Source organism: Coturnix japonica, chromosome Z, assembly GCF_054131305.1.
Source record: "Coturnix japonica strain WE chromosome Z, WE-NBRP24, whole genome shotgun sequence".
Lineage (NCBI taxonomy): Eukaryota > Metazoa > Chordata > Aves > Galliformes > Phasianidae > Coturnix > Coturnix japonica.
Window position 1 is genome coordinate 6102436 of NC_140702.1, and position 20152 is coordinate 6122587.

At 38.8% G+C, this 20152-nt stretch overlaps 1 long non-coding RNA gene across 2 annotated transcripts in view; it reads right to left on the reverse strand.

The window, feature by feature from the left end:
• The window catches only part of LOC107306712 (uncharacterized), a 32722-nt gene extending 22791 nt beyond the window's left edge, over positions 1–9931 (reverse strand). Inside the window, exons 1-3 of one of the 2 annotated variants that reach the window (XR_001552247.3) lie at positions 9759–9915; positions 9457–9573; positions 6783–6874 (exon numbers count right to left, since the gene is read on the reverse strand). This is a non-coding gene — a long non-coding RNA (uncharacterized LOC107306712). Of the gene's footprint in view, positions 1–6782; positions 6875–9456; positions 9574–9758 lie in introns of both variants that reach the window. The other variant, XR_001552246.3, reaches the window with a different exon arrangement.
• Positions 9932–20152: the final 10221 nt, after the last annotated feature.

Genomic DNA, 20152 nt, shown 5'->3' on the forward strand with positions numbered 1-20152 from the left:
AGCTGTAATAAAAAAGTATTTTCTTCAACTGGGACACACTGCCAATTTGTTATCAGCTTGTCATCACCTCATTAGCTACTTCTAAAACAACTGAGAATACCCAAATTCTTTTTTTATTCATGTTATTAATGGTACAAGTGATAAATCAACGGGAAGCCTAAAAACATTAAGGGAGCTATGTGCCAGATAACAGGGCATTCTGATAACAAGTCATTTTACAGCAAGGCTCCCAATGCATAGCAGATATCGGAAATGTCACTTCATAGGCAGCATCAAAATTTCTGCAAAAGGCAACTCTGATTAGCCAGAAAAAAAATAAAAAAGAATTCAGAGATTTTCAGAGGACTTCACACTGGTTCACAAACCTGAAAAAACATCTTAAGTTAATAGGAGATTAAGTTTAGTAAAATTAAAAGTTGGAATCTGTTTGTATTAGAATTTAATGTTCAAAATGTAGGAAACAATTCAATTTCCAGAAAGATATGCGTAATCTCAGGAAATGAGATCTTTTCATGATTGGATGGCAGATTTCTACAGCTGAATTAAAGAAAAATAGTCTCTCTTTCCTCATCTCTTCAGAGATGGAAGTCATACCATTACCTATAGGTGCCTCCATCTTCCTTCTTTGCTCAGAGTCTTGAGGATTTCACTCAACATTTTGCTAGCCTTATAGTAGTTTCTACTAGAAAAACTCAGTATAAGTTCTCAGCATTCAGTTCTACCATTAGTTTTTTCCTCCTATCAAGCACATTCAAAATTTTCAGGCTATTGTGTACTGCACAAAAATGTATTCACACAGCAGGGTACTACATCTGGATAATATAACCAGGCAGAGATCATAGAATCCTCAGAGTTGGACAGGACTTCTGAAAGCCATCTAATCCAAATCACTTATGTAGGGACACCACAACCAGATCAGGTTGCCTGGGGCCTGGTCCGGCCTCATCTTGAAAGGAACAGGGCATCAACCTCAACACTATGTAACCTGTTCCAGTGCCTCAGCACCCCCACTGTAAAAGATTGTTCCTTATATCTAACCTATATCTGACTTCCCTGAGTTTGAAGCAATTTCCCCTTCTTCTGTCACCACAGACACAGCTGAAGAGTCTGTTCCCTTCTTTCCTGTAGCTCCCCTTTAGGCAGTAGCTCAGCTTCCAGAAGCATTGTATCCACCCTTGATGTGCGGAAACCAAATTCTATAGCCTAATGAGAGCAGGTATATTATATTAAATTGTATTTCTGAGAGCCCCTTAGCATACATTCCCTCCCCATGCATGCATTGTGAGCAGCTGGAGTCTCCTCCTGGTGGTTGTGGGATGAAGGCTCATCATCTTCCTCATGAAGGCTTGTAGTCTTCCTCACTGTAAACTTCTGACCCTGTGAGAGGTGTAGCCCCTGAAACAGTTCTAACGTGCCTTGTGGACAGATTATCACTTACTCACTAAATGTCCTCAAAGCTGTTCTCAAAACACTTACCTTTACATCCTCCACCTCCCCACATTGTCCTAATTGTTGCCATCCCCAGTCTCCAAATATTTGCTTCTGTAAACTAACTTCACCCTTTATTTCTGTGAACCATCATTTACTCTTCACCCTCAGAAGCAATATTAACTGGTTCAGTAGAATATTTACTGGGAAGAACCAGGAATTTGGCTACAGTGAAGGCTAAATCAAACATCAGCTGACATCACTCAGAGTGTGGTTTATGTAAGTGTAAGCCAATGTTCTTATATGGGTTAGTCAGTGTAGCCATATCAATATCAGTTTCACTGTAACAGGTTAATATACAAACTGTTATCATGGAGCTCAGTTCTGTAGTTTAATTTTTAATGTCTTAAATCCTAGAAACAGGAAACTTAGTATACATACTTGGATAAAAAATATGTTTGTTGAGAACAGAAGTTGTTCTCAGCACTACAATACCAGCATATGTCATTCAGGATGCAGTTTTCCATGACACTGTGACATGCACAAGGCATGATTTATTTATTTGTTTATTTATTTTATTTATTAGAAAGGAGTTTAGTGGGAGGATGACAGTTTGATTGGTTGGTTGGTTGATATTTTAATCTATGGCCAAGTGGCATTCAAGAAGGCCTGCTCCTGCTGTCTTTGAGACCAAAGAAAATGAAGGAAATTACTTCCAATCTGATCCTGTGCAGTTAAATGTCCAGCTGCCCAATATTTCAACAAGCAAACACAATGGCATAGTTAGAAATATCCTTTGAAAGGCAATTTTTTATTCTATATCCAAATAACAGTACAATTATATTTCCTTGTGAGTTGATTTGGAAATAAAGCAGAAGAAACAATAAGAATGGAGCAGGCAGATCCAGACATTTCAAGACACTGATATGGTTAATGTTTTAGGAGGGAGGGGAGGGGAAGAGCAAAATGTAGTTTTGATTTTTTTCTGACTGGGGGAAAAATCAAGAAGGAAGATAACAGTGTAAAGTAACAGACTAAGCAAAATATCTCCTTGTAATAGACAATATTAAATGCTTTAGCAGCACACACTCAAATATACTGTCTAGTGATCGAACAGAGAACCAAATACTGCAGCTACACCAGTTGTTTCATGGATTCTGACAGGAAAACAAGCAAGCAGAATAATCCCTTCAGCAGAACAAGTACAACGTCTTCTACCCACAACCCATGACACTTTGGGGCCCAAACAAAAAGCTTCATATATCACTCATTTGGACACAGGATGTAAAAATCAAAACAGTGTTTTGTGTATTTTGTGCCATTTACTAGAAAAATGACAGACTAGGACAGCATAAACCATTATTATTTGTCATACAACAGCAAGAAGGTGTTTACTGGGAGTAAGTGTTCTGCTAAACGAGGGGGTATATTTTGCAGTCTTTCATACAGATTCCAACTTGCATACATAATTTATTGAAAGAATGCTGTATCAGTTGATTGCTTGTAGTCCTATTCACCTAGAAAATCTAAAGTACAATAAAAGCACACGTAAAATAGCATGACCATTATGGCTCTGAAAAGCAAAAAAATGCCTACAGTAAAAAACACCATGCTGATTTAAGCACTGCTGTCAACATTTGCTTCTTTTAGGCCCCAAGGACCAATAGACTCTTACAGGGAAGCAAATCTGGATCTTACAGCCAGGCAAAGCTCCTAGTGCTGATTATTCACAGTCATGTCCCCAGGAACTCTTACCACATTTCATATTTTTCAATTTGAAAGAATGCACTACTTATTTTGAAACCTCCCTTTCCCCAGAAAAGTAATCCATCAATAAAAATGTAACATCAGCACACACACACAAAAACACCATGAAAAAAAAACAGAACAGCATACAACCTGAAGAACTGGTGCTTGCCTCTTGTGTTTGATAAATTAATATATAAGCACCAACCTTGAAAATAATTATCCAACAGTATTGTCCATAGCCATAGAATAATACTGTTTGCTGATGTCAGCCTATGTTGGAAGTCTCCATAGTCACCCTGTGTCACAGCCTTCTTTCCCTAATTGAACATGTATTTTAGCTCATGGATTAAGCAAGTGATACAAAGAAAGTAAATCCAACACCTAAATAACCATTTCATGTAGTTAATCATTCATTCATTCTGGTAACTTTTTAATCTCTATGAACTGTAAAATGAAAAGATTATATTGAGGTGAGAAAAATATAATGATGAGAGGGGTAGAAAAGAAATTGCACTGGCTCATGAAGAGACCTAAAACATAGAGGTCTGGTTCAGAGACACCTGTGAACACTGGCACACTCCTAATCTATGCTATCATGAAGCATTAGTTTCCTTCCCCTTTTGAGGGAAAGGGAAGATGACTGACATTGATGTTTACGATACCTAAAAGCAACAAACCTTGAAAAGCTACTCAAACAGAAGGCACAGGCACATATTTACAAGAACAATTGTTTCTTGGGTCTAAAGAATTTGTACAAGGAACTTCATCAGCTTTTCTGATCTGCATAGAACAAAAACCAGCCTATTAAAGTTTTACTACATTTCCCTTCATATTACAGCGTGTCAGATTTTACGCCTTACCTAATCTCTTCTGTTGCCTTTTAATAAAATATTCAAAAGTACCTTTTTACCTAAACATTCAAAAATTCATGACTGTGCACCAAGACAGTAAGATGTACAGATATGCCTTGGTTTCTGTTCTGGACAGGAGCTGTTTCTAGCTCTGAATACCTATCTGATGACTACTGTTTTTCTGTTGAACAAGAATACAGCCCATATATAAGCTTCTGTCTCTAGAAATATAAGAATTACCAGGTGAGACCTTTTTATAAATATACATCCGGGCATATCAGGTAGCTTAGAACCTTCAGATTAGACCATTTCCTTTCTCAGAGTGGAGTGTAAACATTGCAAGAGATGGCTATGTACTGAATATATTGATACCATAGATATGAATGCAAATGTCACTGATTTCACAGATCCAAATCTTATATCAAATGAATGAGAGGAGGTTTATCTGTTCGTTACAGTGCTCACAGTAACTACATTAATGTTTACTGAATAACACAACTCTTACTACCATTACTCAAAGAACTGAAGGATGATTAAAAAAAAAAAAGAGAGAGAGAGAGAACTGTTATACTTTATATAACAATTATGTATGTTGTTTTATATATATATATGTATATATAAAATATGTTAATATAATAATAATTAAATAATATAACAACTGCATGTCTAGCAATACTGAGAGACAGTTCAAATCAAGACTGGTCTGAGATGCTCTTTTACATTGAAGGTCATTAAAAATACCTAATATTTAAGAGAAGCCATGTGCTCCTTAGCTTTTTGGACTATAGACCTCTGTCAGCTCTCAGAATTGCTCATAAAAATTTCACATGAAATCACTGTAAACACAAGATATTTCATGTGTTGAACAGAGGCCTGCCTTGAAGAACAGCTGAATTGATTGTGACCTTGAACATCACTAGCTTCTCTTGTATTACGAAGGAAAGAAAATGTAGTTTAAGGACATAGTAACCATACTCACATTATACAGTCCACAGTTTGAAGCTGAATCAAAAACATGCTCACATGTGGATTCGATAATATGAAATCATAAGACTGTAGGTGAAAAATGCATCACTATTTCCAAATTTTGAGAACTTCATTGTCATTGTTTCTCACCTTGAGGTCTAATAACATAAGAATATTTATGCTATTCTGGTAATCTTGACATCTGGTGTGGAAATGAGGAGGTAAACACCTTGTATGAATATGTAACGTATATATAACAAACAACAAATACAGGGAATTTAGTTACGCCTTTAAGTTCAACATTTACCCATAATAAGTGTTCAGTGCTCCCAAACTCAAATGATTGTGCTATTTCAGCAGCACAGAAGTATCAATTCAGTTCACAAATGCAGCTATTTCACTTAGTAAGTAAAGTTGACTTAGTAAAAAACGTCTGGCCTAAGTCAAGTTTTTCATTGGAATTCTTTGTATGTCAGCATAACAAAGATGTATGCAAAATATTTTAGTCAGCCCATCCAAATCTCACTACTCTAAATTGTTCCAATTCAACCACATTTTAAATGCAGTAAAATTCAACAGCTATAATCTAGATCATACACTTACCAGCCCTTTTTTCCCCACAAGCCTTGAAGCCTAAAAGTTACCATGGAAACAAATTCTATATTTCCACAAATTGGAACTGTCAGTTCAAAACAAAAGAAAACCAAAACAAAAAAAAAAAAAGAAATGATTAACTCATTGCTAGCTGCACTTCACCCAAGTTAGCAATGCCTAAGTAGCTTGTAGGTTGTCAGACATAGTAGGTGTGACAGGAAAATTAATCAGGGATCCAAAGCAGCATGGCTCTCATAAGGATTTCTTACAATAAAATGCTAAGAACAAAAAACAAAACACTTTCTTCCAGAAAAAGCATTTCACAGTGCATTTACAACATGCCATTGCAACAGTTAATGTCTGATAAGAGTACCACAAAACCACAAATTATCCTATTACCTAAGTTGAGGCAGAAATACTGGTAGAAGCTTTGGACTCAGCATATATCCAGTTCTGCCTATCTCAGATATCTAACAGTGAGACTTAATTTCTCACAGCTTTAGTTTCTTATCTGTAAAATGGTAGTGACAGTGCTTTTAATAACAGATAATACTTTGAGAATGATGTAGCATGTGTCATTTGCACGGCTTCCCAATCATGAAACATCATATAATTATATGACATATGATATCGTACAAATGTCACACTGTGTTTTATTCATGTTTTATGATGGCTGTCTGCAACACTAGAAAAACACAAAGAAGCTGCAGTTCCCAAACTTTTTTCTTACATCTCTAGAAGTGAACAGATGGATCTCCTGCTATGTAGTTTAGATTAAAGTCTGATACGTATCATACTATACATGACCTAAGAACACACATGTGGGAATTCAAGTAAGAGTGCTAAAGTCCAAAATGAGCACCACTAGGGATCAGACACCCTCCTTTGGCCCACAGAATTTCTCCCGTAGTCAGAAAGCATCACTCTCCTGTTCAGTCTGATATATATTTTATTATTTAAGTGCTCATTATTTACTTTTACCTTCTTTTATCACTGTAGTGATTTTGTATATTGTCTTGTGGAAACACTAATGAATGTTCCAGTCCTGGTGATGGCTCAGGTAATGTGAATTCCTGCTGGTTGTAAACCAGTTTTAAAGTATTAATATCACTAAAGTATGTCAGATAGACACTATTCTTTACCTAAATAAGACTTGAAAACACACTGTAGAACAACAGTCGTAAGGTTTCTCACCTCTGCTTCAGTGGGTACTTCAAAGGGATGCTTGAAAGGTTACAAGCCATTCATCAGGAGTTCAGAACTTGTAAAGTAAGGAAGCACGTGAACTGAAAAAGTTCAAAACCAGGAGTGAATCGAGACAACAGATCCATGGAATGTGCGAAATTCTAATTGACAGGATCAGAGAACAATGCACAAAATATTCATTGTCACTGTTCATGTTTTAGGACTTGGTGTACAGTCATGTAGAAGATGAGTAAGTCTCCAAAAAGGTTAAACATAACCTCAGGACTTATGCCATTTCTGCTTTTGATATTTTTCTTTACTATTCTTTAGCTTTCTTGGATTAGAATTATTCTTATAAAAATATCATTTTCTTCAGCCTCAACTGCAAAACAATAAGGCTACAAAAAAAGACAGCAAGTTCCTAAATCTCTGCATTGCTTTGCTCTGTTTACATGCTGCATATTCTTCCTTCACTCATTTCAGTTCTGCATTTCTTCTGCACGCCCCTCAGAAACCTGTAGCACTCTGGTGATAGGAGTGTTGCTTTGTTTCATTACACTCTGTAACACAGAAAACGCCAATGCATTTTTAAGTCAAATCCAAGATGCTCGAACATCTTGCTCCTGTAAAATACCGCACATCCGTCATTCCACTGCTGAGAAGGGGAGAAATCTTTGAAGAACTCATGGCTTTCATGCTTCATGGCACTTCTCTCTCCCTCGGAGCTTTGGATATAGGGGATCTTATTTGGGGTCTTATTTACACTTTTTAAAACATGTTCCCTCAAATGGGCTGCCAGATATTTCCATCTCCTGAAAACCACTTTTGCAGCCAGGCTGATCTTAGGACAACAAATTTCCAGTCCTAGCACTGCTTTCACTAGATGTAATTAACATTTACCAACACATGTGAAATGCTATGAGATGTAACACCTTTCATTCTCTTGGAAATCAGACAACAATTAAAGGAGACATTAGCAACGGTTTCTCAGATAAAAAGAAACTGAGATATTATGTTTCTGAGAACTGCTAACAGCTTGCCCTTATTGCAAATGGCATTAGCAGTGCCTTCCAACAACAGACCCAGCTCCATCCCACTTATTTTCTTCAGCTGGGTTGTGCAAGGGGCACAGATTGCATATTCAGTTGTCTGAACATTTCTCAGGTTGTCAGTCAGGATGCAAGACAAGAGTCAACTGGGGTGGGTTTGGCATTGATATTCTTCTTCCCTGCCCACTTTATACCTTTAAATTGCTGCAACATCTGTTTAAACTGCATCTTCAGAGAAAACTGAAATAGTGTGTCTTGTCTGAATCTACTCCTTACTGTCAGAATACCTGCCTTAAAACTTTGCCCTCAATGAAAGCCTTCCAAGCCAGGTTATTACTTTTGTGTTTCTGGTAGTCTTATCTGCATTGTCGTGCTCCCTGCCTTATACAATCTTTGCACAAAGGCTTGTTAATATGGCAAATTTTCTCTGGTTACCTACCACAACACAAACCATTCTCTATGAACCAAATAAAAACACATCCTCCAGAAACTGCAGACCCTGGGGAAAAGGACAACTGGATGCTCTGCCAGAATTGGCAATCTACATTTAACATTTATGGTCCCATCACATCTTCAAGCAAGGAAACAGTATTCAGCGTGATCTCATTTTAAATCTGATGCCACCAGTGACCTTCAAACTCTGGAAGCATTGCTGCTGTCCATGTGGGAAATGTAATTATGGAATTTGATTGAAAGCAATGAAGCTGCTTTAACTGACAATATTTGTAATAATTTCTATGTAAATTAAAAATCAATGCCAATTTTAGCTCCCTGGACGAAACTTTCTATTAAACATTTTTTCTTAAAATGCCTGAAATTGGAGATGCACAGGACATACCCTTTTTTAGACAACATCATACTGCAGTTTGGAGGGGTGACATTTTTCATGAGGCTTGTGTGTCTCACTCCCCTGCACACACACACAGGCAAACCCCATCAATTCTAGGCTGCCTTCGGGAGATTTTAATTTGAGCTGATTTTTGATTGATTGCCAAGCATGCTTCATAATGATTAAGTGGGATTTCAAGGGAAACCCACGTGATTTTTTAGCTATTACCATTTTATTTGTATTTTTTCATAGAAGACTCCAGATTTAGCAAGTATTTTACATCGCACCACAATATCTTTAAGAAAGTCTGCTTCTGATTTACCATCCATGATTTAAACCTTTCTCCACTTTCAGGGAAATGCTTGACAGAAATGGGTGACTTGTTTCTTTCTTATTATGTCATTTCTTTGTCTCCACCCTAACTGCTTAAACACTGCAAAGCTGAAAGTACAGCTTCATGCAATGGACAGTATCTTAATTAGGGTCTCTCAAAACGTTTTGCCATCTGCTAACTGGCTCTGCATAAATTCAGTTACATTTCAGGATAGACTTTGAAATAGACATAAAATCTGTGGTGGGGGATGGAAGGTGATAGCTGCGGTTTTCAGACCCACAACCAGCATGCCACTTTGTGTGAGATATTTGTGTGCTGCCATAGAAATCGTAAGCTGTGCTTTTCCCTAGAAGGAAAAAGGACAGAAATGTATTTTGAAATGACCTTTTGTGTTGAAATGGTGTTAACCATATAAGCTACATACTGAATAAAGATTGACTGAGGAACAGTGGAGAGAATAAGAATACTTACAGCTCAAAGGTCTTGCTCTCACACACAACACAGGGCCACATCTGATCTCACAGTGTTTTATCTCTCTGTGACCACACAGACCTCATTAAGCTCCATCTTCTATATAAACATGAATGACTATATAAGTAGAAAGCAAAAAGATGCACAGATTTTACACAAGAAAAAGGTGGAAAAAACTCCGTTCACTCTGTACCCCTTTATCAATAGAGCTAATTTACATCACAGGTGCAAAGCATCAAAAACAGAGTGATACAGAGAATCAGAGAAATTTTGCCTTTCAAAAAATAAATAGCATTTCTTACCTGCAATGGGATCTCACTGGTATCTAAATTGTGTCTGTCTTTAAACCATAAGCAGTGCCAGCCCTTTGCAATCATATCTTCTTTGCTTCCTGTAAGTTGGATAACTCTTTTCTTTCCTATGTCCTCTCCTAGCAGCATTAGTCAGACATCACAAAACATCCAGGCTCTGCAGTGAGGACTGTTACCACCCCTCCACATTCCAGTCTATTTTCAGCAAAATGGGTTTAGGAAGAACAGAAATGAGATAAAATCAAAACATGAATAAATCTTCAAACATAATTGATTTCTTCTTCTTTGTAAATAATAATAATAATAATAATAATAATAATATTTTAATTAATGATTTTATCATATGTAACAACTCATGAATTAATTCCTTCTACAAATAAAATAATGAGAATAAGCTACAAACTCAATACTGTAAATGCTACAGAGGACCAGCGTAATCCATCATACCTGTAGTTACATTTTGCTCAGCAAACAAATTGTCAACATGTAATTTGCTTTTGATGTAGGCTAAAAGCACTTTATCATGTTAAAGCTTATTGATGCCTGTAAGGCCCTTTTACCTACAGATGTTTCAAATGTAGTGAAATAATGAAACACTAATCTCTAAGACTTTTATTCTATAATAGATGGATTTTTTTTTCCTCACTAAATCAATTCAAAGGCTAATTGGGGTGGAAGGTGACTATCTCTAGCGGTTATAAATACATTTGCATTGCTATCAATCTTTTACACGACTGCTGTTTAACGAGGCCGAAGAGCTCAGACCAGACTCAGAGGTGCCACGCTGCGAAATCGTAGTCAATGCTGACATCAAGTGGCAGAACTGGGAGTTGCAATATCCTTCTTTTTCCTGCCTTATTGCGCATACTCCGCGGTTAACACCTGTAATAAAGGTCGGATGGCTCTTCCAGCGTGCAGACTCTTTTGCCTAGCTCTGTTGGCCACATGAAGCTCCATCCGTTTCAGTCTACAATAGGCAGTTATGACAGAAAACAGCAGACACCCCATGGAGATTGAAGAAAGATTGAAGTCAGATGCACTGCAGCTGCATTAGACACATGATTTGAAACTCCACAGGCCTAAGTGTCAAGGTAAGAGACAAGGACCTTTACATCTTGATATGCTTATCATCTGACTACCTCCAAAATACCTGCAGGCATGGCTGTTTGCAATATTGCAGTGAGCAATGTAGAACAGGATACCCAACATACACAAGTCCAGCTTACATCCCCAAAAAAGTATAGAACTAGTCAGGAAGGTAAGCTTTCTTCAATAAACTTCAATGAATACCTTTGATCATGTTAAAAAATATTTTTTACTTTTTTCCTAATGAACACAATACAGAGATAGGAGTTAAAAGTAGTTGTTTTCCTACCAGAAAGGTTACTTGGCAAGAGAGCTACTTATTTTACTACTTCTTTTTTTTTTTTCCAATAGACTTGGATCATCTATGAAACTTCAGTGTCTCTTCGCTGCATGCATCATTTCTGCATGGACTGCTTGCAATGAAGTGTATCTTCTTCTTGAGGAAAGAATCATCTAAAGCAATTCTTTTGTGTACACCTGCAACTCTTACCCATCTCCAACTAGACAAGCAGTGCCCATGTAAATGTCATAATGGAGAATAATACAAAATAAGTATGGAACCAGCACAACCTTTATGACATTATAGCATTATGTGCTCCCCAGGCCTTTACAGACAGAAGATATAAAGTAGGCAATTATGGATGGAGATGATGGAAGACTGGGTTTACTGAAACCAGCTACTATGACTGCAGAATCCTCCTTTCATGTACCTAATGTTGCAGTAAGCAGTTCATAAACCATAACTAATGGTATTGAAGTAGCAGGCAAGAAACTTGTACTGTCCTTTATTAGCAAATGTTTTAATGTACAGTGCCACAAAGCAATTTATTCCATGTAAATATTAATGTCATATCATGGTACATCCCGTTGCAAACAAAGACGAGCCTTTGCGACAGTGAACAGGCTAACAGGAGAAATGAAACAGAATCATAGTTTCATGGAATCACAGAATGGCCTGGGTTGAAAAGGATCTCAAAGACCAGAAGCAAAAGGCCAGGGGGAAATGCCATCACGAAGACAGAAGATGCTCAAAATGGGTTACAGTGTCTTACAGGAAGGAATGTACAATGTTGCTTAGCCAAGCAAAGACAGTGTAAATCTGAATTTTGTTTAAAAGCTATTAGGGGCTATTCTTGTCTCACTGTGAGAAAAGCACCATGAAAAGGATCAAAGCATGGTACATTACAGGAAGTTAACAGGCCAGTGCAACCAACGCTACCACCAGAACATGTTAACCTCAGTACTGTTTGATCTATATCTGATGGTAGTCATTGCTAGTGAGAGAATACTCTGCCAGATACACATTCAGTCACTGCAGCCATGTTGAGGTAGATTTTTCATACCCATAGGTGTTAACACTCTCAATTTGATCCAAGCCTGTTTGGAAAAATTACATTTGAAAACAGTCACAGAAGTTCTATAGGGAGCTCCCTGTCATCACCCATCTAAGCCTTTCAGGGGTTTAGATGTACTTCATTAAAAGCTTCACATCCACGGGGTAGGACAGCACTGTATATCCACATGAAATATTGGCTACGAACGATCTGCCAAATTTCCATGAAAATTGATTTTTTGCCTTTAGCTTTGCACCTTCTTTCTTAGGTTTTGATGTTACACTGCTGACTTGCTTGTACATCAGTGCATGAGCAATTAGTGCATTAGTTGCTGAAGGCAAGTTGCAAACAAGCAAAATGTCAAGAATGATCATAAAGTAGCATTTCATTTCTCCCAACACGAGACACTTGAATTTTAATCACCCCTGCTCTTCAGCAGCCATAAAGGAGAGTGAGTGAGCAATGTTAAGCTAAAAGTTTTAACAGACCGTTATTTATCTATGCTTTCTTATTATTTTGTTGGGATCCAAGAGCAGCATTCACATTCTTAAAAGACAGTTTTTCTTGCCTAGAAAGACCATCTACATGGAAGCTGATGCAGCTTCTCTGCAGAATCTGGCCCTAATCTGTGTCGTGTGTTTCATTCAGAGGAAATGTCCTAGTTTTGTTGTACTACGTTACCATCTATTAAAACAAAATTGGAATTTTTCAGTCCAACAGCTTGCCTTGAAAGACTCTTATAGGCAGATTTGACCTTTACGTTATGAATTTCATTTCATTATAAGCTCTTACATTTAGATTACTGCTTAACGTGAACTCTCACTGAAACGTGACCTGACAATTACTATCTGTATTTATTCATGCTAAGCTTTCTGCTTAACAACTATCAGGCTAAAAGTGGTGTATGGTTACTAGAGAAACAGTATTTCCTGCTATTTCAGACAATGAAGGTCATACCAGCCTCATATGAAAGGAATGAAAATGTTTCATATTTTTCAACAGTGGCGTTCAATTTAAATTCATTATTTTAATCACCTGAAAATGCTTTTTTTCCCAACACCTTTTCATGTAGACATCAGGCATATCGTTTATCATCATTAGCGCTGCTCCACCTATAGGGTATAAGTACAAAACAGATTCTAAACTTACTGAACAATAGAGTTGGGAAGGAAAAAGAAAAAAAAAAAGAAAAAAAAAAAAAAGGCTCAGGCCTTCTGTGTCTGGATTTTATTATATAATATATTGTATTACTTTAATTTTATTCATATTCTTATCCTCTTGGCAGTAATTTACCTTTCTAAATCCTACATTCAAAATATTTCTGAATCTCAAATATATCTGTTAGTTGTTTGCTTGGTATTCTTATAAAGCAGGTCAAGAAGAATAACTGCATAGGTGTAGTTCCATGATGAAAGATATGATCAGTTCCTAAATCCTCCTCCACTTCATCATACTATTCACTGCAAGGACCTCAGAAAGCCAACAGCCCATCACTAACTTTCCTTCTTTCTTCTTGAAGGTGACAAACTGCCAACTTAGGATCCACAGGAACACTGCAAGTGGGAGCATTTATATCACATAAAAGGTGTTTATGTTGGAAGTAACCGCGGGAGACAAGTCTCATACTATCATGGTCAACAAGCCTCGTTTATTAGGTGTTACAGCATCTCATTTATACAATCAGTAATAAGTTCATGCATATTGCAAAAGTTAAGCTCAGGATTGGTGAATTAGACATTACTTCATCTGACCTTTGTGGTTAGTCTTATAGATACTTTTTCTTTGCAGCTTTGTCTACACCTTGCTACACATCTTGCTTTTCCCTTAGGCCGTCCTTGCTTCTAGATACATATTTCATCTTTAGCTACATACCCTGTTTTTTCACATACTGATTTCTCCACAGCTGCTTAGCCCGTGACCGTCCCTAGGATAAACCGTCTTTGTCTTTAATCACATTCATTCTTTTACAATTTAACTAGTGGAATCTCTTCATGTCCTTTCTCATGAAGCCATTCTGCATAAACACTCTCCACATGTTTATATCAAGTTTTTTGTACAGCAATTCAAAATGAGAGTGAACTAATTCAATCAATGAGGATTTTCTGTATTAATTAGATAATCTGCAATATTAGCCACTTATATCATTACCTGGACTGTCAACAATCTGTAGCTACACATGTATATATAAATATGATACATTTCTTTCGGACCCCAAGATTTTGAGTATAAATATAGGCTGTTTTCTTTTTAGTACTTCTCTGTCCTTATATTTTCACATTACTTCTTTCTCACTTTATCCCAAATGCACACACGCACCTTTGCTTCCATCTTCAGCCTAATTTTCACTGTTTCAGACTACCCAGGCTGAAGAATTTGTAGCTCTCTATAAACTTGACTGAAGCTCACTGAGCAACAATTTCTGTCCATCATCCTTCAGTCAAAAGCCATCTGGTGTTTTCTTATCACAGGGTATTTAAGGTAAGAAAATTTAAAAAACACTTTTTCTTCCTGAATTAGAGATTTGGTTTCTCAATGGAATCTGACACTAGTATGCTTGTATTTTTCATGTGCTCAGCTGAACCCAACTGACTTGTTCCTTTGTACATAAGTCCAGTCATCTGCTCAGTTTTTTACTGTTTTCCACACTACAAGGGGAAAGGAAAGAAGATTACGGAGATTTTCCCACCTATTTACACAGGTAAATAGTAGGCTGAGAGTGGAGGTAGGGTTATTCTTGTGTAGCATGCCTTCCACCACCTGCTAGAATGAAAAAGATCTCAGAAATAGTTTAAAATGGCTGTTATACATCAACTTAAATCAAACATACACTACAAACCCTTAAGATATGTACCTTCATATTAGTAGCTATAGTTCCTCACTGCTTTCACACAGAAGCAATAGCATTCGTTTTATGTATCATAGAACACAGAACCATCTCTTGGATGAAGTAACTTAAACAGTTAATACTTCATGAGCTTCTGAGCTATTTACAAATGCATGAGAAAACACCACACAAGGCAGAAGTTCAGTTATGCATGTTTGATTTAAATGTCTGCAAAAGTCACTGTTTCTAGTTTGTTCACAGAGTAGCTTCAGGTTGGATTTGAGCAAAAACTTCTCAAAGAGAGAAGTGAACTTCTTCTCAAAAAGAACAGTGAAGCCCATGGAAGTATTGGAGTCATCATCCTTGAAGGCAGTTGAGAAATGTGGAGATGTGGACCAAGAGACCTGGTTAGGATGGACAGGCAGGACAGAAATATGTTGCTGCTTCTTGGCAGAGATCGTGCTGGCTGAGCTGGACCAGATCGATCTACAGAAGCAGATGGACCTGAAGTTTGCAGCCATCATGGGGCTGGTGTTTACCACCCACCAGCTGGTTCACATTCTTCCCACCTTCATAAAGCACAGCATTAATTAATTGCTGAACATGCTGGTGAACAGCAATGAACAGCACACAGCAGAAGCCCAGATTATTCCGTCCTTGCAGGAATTAGTTGCATACTTGCAGGACCAAGTAGAATATCTTAGGGGAGAGCCAGAAAAGAACATTCAAAAATCCTCCTTCAGCAAGCCCTTAGAGAACAGTTGATAAATGGGAGGAGGCTAATGCTAGTTTTCCAGTGACTTTTATCCAGGAGAAACTCTGGAGGATGTCAGAACCCAAAAAAACACATCAGATAACCTGGTGGCCCTTCTCTGCCCTCCGATAGAAACTAGGCATGCAAATAAAGAGAGTGAAGGTGGGTACACTGATGTTAGTATCAGGGAGGTCCCCTGTTCTGAAAGATTTTGGTCATACTCCAAGGAAATCAGAGACAGAGTACACATGGAAAGTGCCACTAACAGCGGGAGATCAGATCCTGTTGACTGAAAAGGAATCAGAGTGTCACTGGGGACCGGGAATATTTTTCACCACTGGGCCCAATGGTGCCTTACTCAAAGAGCCTCTTAACAAATACATCTGGAAGGTTCAAGACAATCAGGAGAAAATGGACAAAGTTAACCATCTGGATTTCACCCTCCTCCCAACTTTGGTTCACTTGGGACCAGGAAGATTTTTTGTTGCCATTTGCTTTTCCAGTTATGCTTTCTCTAACCTTGATTCCTCTGGAACCAGGAAGTTCTCTGTCTTTTTTTCCAGATGCTTATAAATGCTGATCCTGGAAATGACTGTGGCCAGGATAGTACTGGCTGACTCCCCCAGCATCAGGGAGATGCAGGACAAAGAATGAAAGTAGGCTGTCAGATGAACATGTGATCTACATGCACTGCAAAACCCCTGCAGTCTTCCCCATTGTTACAGTTTAAACGAAAATCTACCTGCATCCGTGACAGTGGGGCCATGGGCCCTGCAGGGGCCCTAGGCTGAAAGGAAAAGTTAATTAGGAAAAGAATACAGTGGCAACGATCTAAGGAGGCACAACTATTTACTAAATACTGTATCGAAATACAGGATAACACAATATAATATAATTGAAATTAAGCTAACGAATCAAGCAAAATAGGAGAGAGAATGAGTCCTGAAACCAAGAGGCCTACTGCAAGTCTAGGCAAATGGCTGAAGGCTCCCACACATGCTCTCCTGAACGCCAGAACTCAAAAGACGTCAGTCCAGCCTGGGAGTGAGATAATATAGTGTCCAGGTCCCGTGACTTATCTCTGACCATGATGTTCTCTGGGAGATGTAGTCTTCTTCTGCAAGTTGCACATTCAGTAAAATTATTCATGCTTTATATGATGTTATGATGTGGAATACTGATAGCAAAATCACAAAATTATTAAACCATGACATTCCACCCCTTATTCTACATCATTACATTATGCTTAATACAAACACAAACACTCAAATGTATAGTTGTGAGTAATCAGCAACCTTATTTTCTTAACAATTTATATCTAGTCCACGCAAATCCCTAAGCTGAGAATAAAGCTTCATAACTTAACTCACTATCTTTGAGAAAAATGGCAAAACTGCCAGAAAAAGGAAAACATGACAGCGGTGGAGGGGAAAGGCAGCGCTAGTATGGCGTCCCCCACATCAAGGTGCACTCATCCTTTCCCAGCTGCCACAGCAGATTCCTTTTGAATTATACTTCTTTCCATTTGTGCTCTACACATGCATGACCAGTGCACGATATAGAGCCCAGATGGAAAACTTGCTTACAGAAAGCCTAGTTAAGGTATACAGAAAAAGTGTTTCCTTAACACTTTTTCTTAACTCACTTAACACAGATCCATTCTATCTCAAGTCCTGTACCTAACTGGACATTCGTCAAATATCTCTGAGGCTCTACCTATATTATCAAGAAATTATTGGCTGCAGTCCCCCAACATCAAATTCCCTTGTGGAACACATTGGACATTCCCATTTTTGTCCATCACCCACCAAGTGCACCCAGGTCCCTGAGAAAAAACAGTGCCCTGGAGAGGTTTGCCCTTTCCAGACGCTGGAAGGACCCAAACTGCTTTTCCCAACATGCTCTTTATGTGTACTACGGGAACCTTATCTCCCTCTGCGGTATGTAGGGAGCTGGATTGGTTAGGACCATTACGATTACTAGATCCTCGAGTGTTGACCAACCAGGTGGCTTCTGCTAAATGGTTCTCCCAATTTTTATATGTTCCACCACCCATTACTTTCAACATAGTTTTCAACAACCCATTGAATCGTCCAATCTTACCAGAAGCTGGTGCATGATAGGGAATATGGTAAATCCACTCAATGCCATGATTTTTGGCCCAAGTGGTTACAAGAGAATTTTTGAAATGAGTCCCATTATCTGATTCAGTTCTTTCCCGAGTGCCATGCCGCCACAGGATTTCCTTCTCCAGCTTTAATATGGCGTTTTGGGCAGTAGTATGGGGTACTGCGTATGTTTCGAGCCACCCAGTGGTTGCCTCCACCATCATGAGTACATAATGCTTACCATTGCGAGATCATGGCAAGGTGATATAATCAACCTGCCGTGCCTCTCCATATTTATACTTTTGCCATCGCCCTTCCCCCAAAAAAGGTTTCATCCTCTTGGCTTGTTTAATTATGGCACATGTTTCACAGTCATGAATAACCTGACCAATAGTGTCCATAGTTGAGTCCACCCCTCGGTCTCTGGCCCACTTATATGTTGCATCCCTTCCTTGATGACCTGAACTCTCATGGGCCCACCGAGCTAGGAATAATTCACCCTTGTTCTGCCAGTCCAAGTCGATTTGAGCCACCTCAATTTTGGCAGCTCGATCAACCTGATGGTTATTTTTATGTTCTTCAGTAGCCTTTCCTTTAGGCACATGAGCATCTACATGGTGCACCTTTACAGCAATGTTCCTTATTCGGGCAGCAATGTCTTTCCACAGTTCAGCAGCCCAAACAGGTTTACCCTTTCATTGCCACTTGTCATATTCCCACTGCTGCAACCACCCCCATAAGGCATTTGCCACCATCCATGAATCAGTATAAAGATGAAGCATTGGCCACCTCTCTCGTTCAGCCACATCTAAAGCCAGCTGAACAGCCTTTACCTCTGTGAATTGACTTGATTCTCCTTTACCTTCAGTGGCCTCTGCAACTTGTCGTGTGGGGCTCCATACAGCAGCTGTCCATCTGCGATGCTTCCCTACAATGCGACATGATCCGTCTGTGAATAAGGCAAATTTCTTTTCGTTTTCTGGTAGCTCATTGTATGGTGGTGCCTCTTTAGCATGTGATACCTCTTCTGTAAGTGGTGTTTCAAATTTTTTACCCTCAGGCCAGTCCATGATCACTTCTAGGATTCCAGGATGGCTGAGTTTTCCCATTTGAACTCGTTGTGTAATTAATGAAATCCACTTACTCCAAGTGGCATCAGTAGCATGATGGGTGGAAGGAACCTGTCCTTTAAACATCCAGTTTATTACTGGCAAGTGAAGTGCTAGATGAAGCTGAACCTCTGTCCCAACTACTTCAGAAGCAGCCCGAACCCCCTCATACACGGCTAAGATCTCCTTCTCAGTTGGAGTGTAGCACTTCTCAGACCCTTTATATGCTCGACTCCAGAATCCCAGGGGTCGGCCTCGGGTCTCTCCTGAAGCTCTTTGCCACAAACTCCTAGTGGGACCTTTCTCTCCAGCAGCAGTGTAGAGGATGTTCTTCACATCCTGTCCCATCCTGTACTGGCCCCAAGGCCACGGCACAGGCTATCTCTTGTTTTATCTGCTCAAAAGCTTGCTGCTGCTCAGGACCCCATGAGAAATTATTCTTCTTCTGTGTTACCTGATAGAGGGGGCTCACTATGTGGCTGTAGTTTGGGACATGCATTCTCCAAAAGCCCACTGCTTCCAGGAAAGATTGGGTCTCTGTCTTGTTGGTGGATGGAAACATAGCAGTGATTTTGTCAATCACATCTGCTGGGATGTGTCGATGCCCATCTTGCCATTTTATACCTAAGAACTGAATTTCCTGGGCAGGCCCCTTCACTTTGCTGCACTTAATGGCAAAACCAGCTTGCAAAAGAATTTGGATTATCTGTTTTCCTTTCTTGAAAACCTCTGCTGCTGTATGACCCCACACAGCTCTGAGACTCTCTTTCTCATACTAGAATGAGTCTTGTTGTTGTAGGAGGATATTTCTTTCATCTAAGAGACTCTCATTCTTGGCCCTGAGACTCTCTCTCTCAGCTTCAAAAACTTCCCTCTCAGGAATTGTATTGAATAAGGCCCGATAAGCATTAGTTAGGCCCCAAGTCATTTGTGCCTCCCAAGACCTGCCTGAGCCACAACATTCCTGCCTCAAATATGTGATCAAACTCTCAGGATTCTTCAAGTGTTCAGGAGTAAAGCTCCATGACACTGAAGATGTCTGTCTTTTGAGAATCTCTCCAAAGCCTCTCCACACCCCCTGCCACTCAGTGTTCTCTGGTTCTGGGGAAGACTTTCTCCGGATGTTATAAATCCAGATACTGAGTGAGATTATTACAATAACCAACAGTA